Here is a 5,564-nt window from a genome sequence, read left to right as displayed (position 1 = left end):
TCTCCCGGCTCTTGTAACGGTCAACGATCTTCGGTTGGGCGCAGATGAAAATGTCCACCGGACGAATCGACGCCTACCCCGTTTCCGTGTGTAACCACGGGCACACGCATACATAGTATAAGTGAGTTGACACACGGTGCCGTTGCACTTGTCGCTCGCGACGAAAGAAAAATTCGTGCCGACCTGTAATTACACGTAATTCTCGCCAACGGCGAAAGTGCATCAGGTTTTTACTATCGGGATCAAGCTGGTCCCGTTCCAGCTCCGGGTGACTCTCCGTTTCCGACTTTCAGACACAAGTACAAACGTAGACTGATGCAATCGTGACGAGAGTTCAGCTCTGTTGCTGAATACTCATTATCTTTTCTAATATAATTAAACGATTAAAGATGAGAACTGATATAATTTTGTAGACTTCTAACGTCATAAGCGAAGAGTCATTCTCGGGTGAAAATAATTCCTGAATGGGTTAATAGACCAGATGATGAATTATCGATCGTTGGAAATTAACGTGACACTTGCGGATGTCTGCGGAAAATGATCTACGCTTGATGCCGTGTGTAAATTTGCTTATACGTAACCGTGGTGACAAATTGACCGGCTTGTCGATTTGGAAATTATAACAATGTCCCGTAGCTGCATTCATCTCTCCGCTTAATCCGCACAATTTATTTCCTTGTCTCTTATTCGATTCTCGATATCGTAATTACTCGCTGATTACATACTCCACTTTGGAAAACATTTGCAACGATGACTATTAAATTAATTTACGCCTGCACGCTGAATGGAAACGTTTTCACGTGCGCACGAGCTGGAATAAAGATGTTTACGTGTCTATTAGCCGCTATCACTTCTTCGAGGCTTTATTGCTCGATACTGAGGCCGGGAAGGACATTTTATCGTTCGTCCGAGCTGTTTTCCACACAATTTTCTGCATGAAATATCCACTGGAAAATACAATAACTTTAGAATAATCGTAATCACCTGAGAGCCACGAAGTAAAATCTTGATGACGATTCAATTTAAACATTAAAAATAATAATGAAGTTCGAATAGTTCTTAATGTCACTTGTCCGCCATTCGGTCACCTGTTAATCCTTAAGCTGGGAAATCTGTTTGGAACGATTCATTGGTTGGCCAAGGGTTCAATCCCATCCAATGTGCGCCATGGGAGGTCGAGGGTAATGAAAGGGCAGACCCTTATTTCGAGGAGTTACAAAGATATATGGCCGTCGAAATTAGGGGCGTAGTCGTGACGAAAATATTGCAAATTTCACTCAACCCAAACGTAGTACTACCTAACCCATGTCTTTCTTCATCGAGTACCTGGAATACAATGATTTTACTACTGTTTTTCATAAAATTCGATGAAGGCCCGATGATTGTATGAAGTATCTCTTGTTTTTCCGTCTTTCATGCTGGGAATAATTGCCCAGTCAACGAGTACTATCAGCGACACAATGACAAATACATTTGCGTTCGTTCGGCATAGAATTTGCATGGATTAGAGAATCAATAGATAGATTCGTTCCCGCTGCGCTAGGACGATTCAGCGAAATTCTAATGATGTTACTGACACAGTTATTCTTATATCATCATCCGACGATTTCCAATTTTAATTCTCTATTAATTAGAAGTCGAAGTTATTGCGTGGAATTAAAATCTTCCTCAGATGAGGAGCTAGAAATTAAATGCGGGAACGGTCGATGATCGGGTTAATGAAAACGCAGAAAACTTATGTTAGCCGAGGCTGCGTAATTCGAAATCGAAACGCGTGCACGTTGCAATCTTTTCGCAATCGCTGTACGTAGTATGTACAACAAATAACGGGTGATGAGCAGCTCTGCATCTTATTGGCCACACCAATCGTTAACTAACGAGCGAGCATCCAGTTGTTACCAGCAGCGTCCGTTCTTGCACTTTCACTCGCCCTCACGTGGTCTACGAGTTTTCTTTTTTCGCCTGCCCGTTAGGGAATACGCGGAAAGACTCATTCTACTGCGTACCATGCCTCGCCTGGGATCGTTTCATCATCTACTTTTCTCCTTAGCTTTTTAAGTAATCGTTCTCATCGGGAATGAGAATTTTTCTCAATATATCAACGGTCCGTCAAAAGTTATTTGAAATACAGGGTCAGTTTGACTGTAGTTTTCCGGGGCACGGTTTTGCGTAACGGGAGGCGCGACTTTCCACGTTGCAATTACTATCTCGGGATAAAGACTAATGCACACGCGAAACGAAGGAGCGTGAACATCGTTACGTGATCAGCGATTGTTATGTAAATACGACCGCTCCGCTTACGCCCGCAAAACGTCGTTTTTCTCCAGTTTTTCGTTCCCCACTTCCTGCCTGTCTCTGCTCTGTCGCTTCTTCGTAATTTTCCACCACGTCGAACATTCGGACCGTCTCTGACAATTTTTAAAAATTTCTTTCGTTCATGCTGGCTCAAGACAAAATATTTATGATATCAGTTAAAGAAATGCATCTAACATAGCTGTATGCTTCTAACGTAGCAGTTTCGTTCGTTATTTAAGTATAGTGATATAAATTCAACATAAACTTGATATTCAGTATATTTTCACACATTATACTATACAATCTTTTCACTAAATGCATCAAATCCATAGATTCTAACAACTGGAATATATATTCTTCGTTTAAATTTCTTCAGTAGGAGTATCAGTAAATTAGATCTATTGATTATACATAGATTCCAATTTATTCACGTTGTGAACGATCGAAGAGTTACTGGTTCAAACATTTATACGTGAACGGACCTCGTGGCGTGTGAGCTTGAACTTGAAATCATTGTACCTAAATGCGCACGTAGGTATACGTACGTACATACGCCTAAATACCTAAATACTCGTGTGACGCACAGCTTATGCGTTCGCCGCACGAACGTCCCGCCGTGCACGCCGTCGAAGGGATAAGTCGACTCCAGACATGAGACCAGGGATTAAAAAAATGTGCAACGTATCGTTGACTTCTATTTGAACTCGCGAGCTTGTAGGATTTGTCGGATAGGAGCGACAGGCAAAAAGAGAGTAAAGAAAGAGCGTATAAATTAGATGGCGGTTCATTAGATAAGAGAATTAAAAGATTTATGAACAGACTGCTAGTTTTTATGCAAAATAAAACATTTAGGTCAATTAAAAGAATGCATTTCAGATAAACATTCAAGCATGTAAATATGTATTCACTTTCGATATTTTGTAAATTTTCGTGCACCTTATGCAACGTTCTTTTTTCTTGAATATTCAATCTTTCTACGAATGTGTAAAACCTGTACAAAAAGTATATTTAAGAGTCCAGTGACTCAAGTATTTTATACCACAATTCTCAGCAAAATTTTATTTAAAAGCTATTGCACGGGAATAAAATCATAACTAGATCGATTAACGTACAATACTTATTGTGATAATGCAACTGCCTCGTCATTGTAGATACCATTAAGTCGAATTGCATTGACTTGCCTGAGAAAGTCATTTCCATGAAAGAATCGTCCGGGACGAAAGAAACGGCTGATTCAGAGAGTCTCCGATACGCATCGTCGCGTATCGAGCTAGGGCAGCTAGGCAAACGATCAAGTCCATACGGTAATTCGTCCCCGGCTGACGTGGGGTTGAGCCTGAACGGTCTGACAACGGAACAACGAGATAGCGGCGCGAAGCAGGTGAAGAGATGGGGTGGAGGAGTGGTCGAAATTGATTCTGATGTGGCATCAATGGCCCGAAACAAATCGTCAAAGTGGCGATTTTATGTTGTGACCGGGCATCGCGATGGCAACCGGGCCGGAGGCCATGGAAACGTTGCTGGCTCATTCGGGGTTTAATTCACAAACGTAGAGACGGCCAGGTCGGAGATATTCCGGTGCCCGTGGGTGAAAGAGGTCGAAGGGCGAGGGAATCGGTGAAAACGCACGGGAGAGAGTGAAGAGCGGGCCGAAAGCCTGCGAAGGGAGCGAGGGCGAGTAGCAGAGTAGACGAAGGGGGGACGCGAAGGGACGAGGGAGAGCGAAAAAACGGGAGCGGAGGCGCTGCGCAACCCCACGTGTGTTTCTCCACGGGTAGCCATGGTGACGCTTTGGTGTTCGTTATAGTAATGGGTTGGGAGTTGCGCTGGGAGGCGCGCCACTCTCCCACGCTCGCCGGGGACACCTGCTTTAACGATTATCCGCTGAAAGAGAGGAAAACGGAGGACGAAAAACGCGAACGCGGGGGGACGAGACGACTCTATCGGACGTGGACGCGGACGCGCGCACTTATCATGAATTACGATGGGAAAGTACGGCTTTACTCGAACGTGGCCCGGTTCTCGAACTCGACGAACGCTGGTAGGAATCAATTTTCGGTGAGGGTGGTTCCATTCGATTCCTCCGATACTCGTTCATTTTTTATGCAATCGCGATTCTACGTCTGATGACTCGTCTTTAATACGACTTAAACCATATTTCTAATCTTATCTATTACAATCAAGCATTGTGTACGATTGTTAGTGATTAACTTTCTGTAAATGGATAGTACCTATTTTTTCCTAGAGGAGGTATATTTCGCACACCTTTAGTTGCAACACACGCGAATTCCCAGCTAGTGCTGGCCGCAGATACGAGACGGTGAGTCACACGTTTCCAGCTCTAGATATGACAAATATAACCAATGACCGGCATTAGCCGAGCATATCGCCGGCGTCGTCGTGCTATTCGGTTCCTGTTTTTCTTGCCTCAGAAAGTATCTCGCAATAAGTAAAATTGGAAAAGGCCATAACGACATCGTTATCGTGAATAATTGCCCGGCAGTTAGCGTGCAATTAACCGCGACAGAGAGCGAATTTTCCTCAACTGGAGTTCATTATCGGAAGGCAATGATAATTTCAGATAGGCTTGTTTGGTTCTAGTTGAAACGTTAAAACCAGCTAAGATGGAGGCATCGAAGAATTTGCTATTTTTCTACAAACCTCTCTTGTATCATTTTTCATGCATAGAATTAGAAATATTGTCATTTACTTTATACGATCTCCTATCTTGTTCGCTCTGACCAAATCTAATTTTCTGTCCTTATAACACCGAGCGTAATCATCTTCCAATTCCTCTCGACTACTTTTCCACGCGGTCCCTTTTTCGCGACGCAGCGTCGTCGTTGTTTTCTGAGCACGAGTTCCCACACGCCGGGATTGTTTGCGACGACCTACGACCCGGTTCGCGTCGCAACATCATCGTTACATTCACGCAAATAAGGTGGACGAGGCTAACCGAAACCACGTCTATCCTCCTCCTCTCTTTCTCCTCCCATACGCTCGTGTCGAGGCCCCCTGTTGAACCCGGAGCCGATGAATATGCGATCACGTTGCTCGTTCGATTTCTATCACTCATTGATCTCTCAGGTCAGGAGGATGCTCTTAACTTCTGCCCGATTACAGCTTGTCCAAAGACGTCACTTTTGCCACTTCACGCCGATCTTTCATTTCGTTGCGTCCTTTTCATTGAATGCAAATTATTAATTTACGTCGCGCCGATTTGCCACCTGAACCCGGAAATCGTCGTGGAAGAACATTGTTAGTCGGAA

At 43.8% G+C, this 5,564-nt stretch overlaps 1 long non-coding RNA gene across 1 annotated transcript; it reads right to left on the bottom strand.

Moving 5' to 3' along the window:
* Positions 1-333: 333 nt before the first annotated feature.
* LOC113464383 (uncharacterized) lies at positions 334-4,587 on the bottom strand. Its single transcript, XR_003389226.1, has 3 exons — positions 4,527-4,587; positions 1,089-1,326; positions 334-947 (listed from the first exon to the last, which is right to left on the bottom strand). It is a non-coding gene; the product is annotated as an uncharacterized LOC113464383 (long non-coding RNA).
* Positions 4,588-5,564: the final 977 nt, after the last annotated feature.

This window comes from Ceratina calcarata, unplaced genomic scaffold (assembly GCF_001652005.2).
Source record: "Ceratina calcarata isolate Rehan_Ccalc_2016 unplaced genomic scaffold, ASM165200v1 scaffold350.2, whole genome shotgun sequence".
Classification (NCBI taxonomy): Eukaryota; Metazoa; Arthropoda; class Insecta; order Hymenoptera; family Apidae; genus Ceratina; species Ceratina calcarata.
The sequence above is the reverse complement of the archived record's forward strand: the minus strand, read 5'-3'. Positions and strand labels throughout refer to the sequence as shown.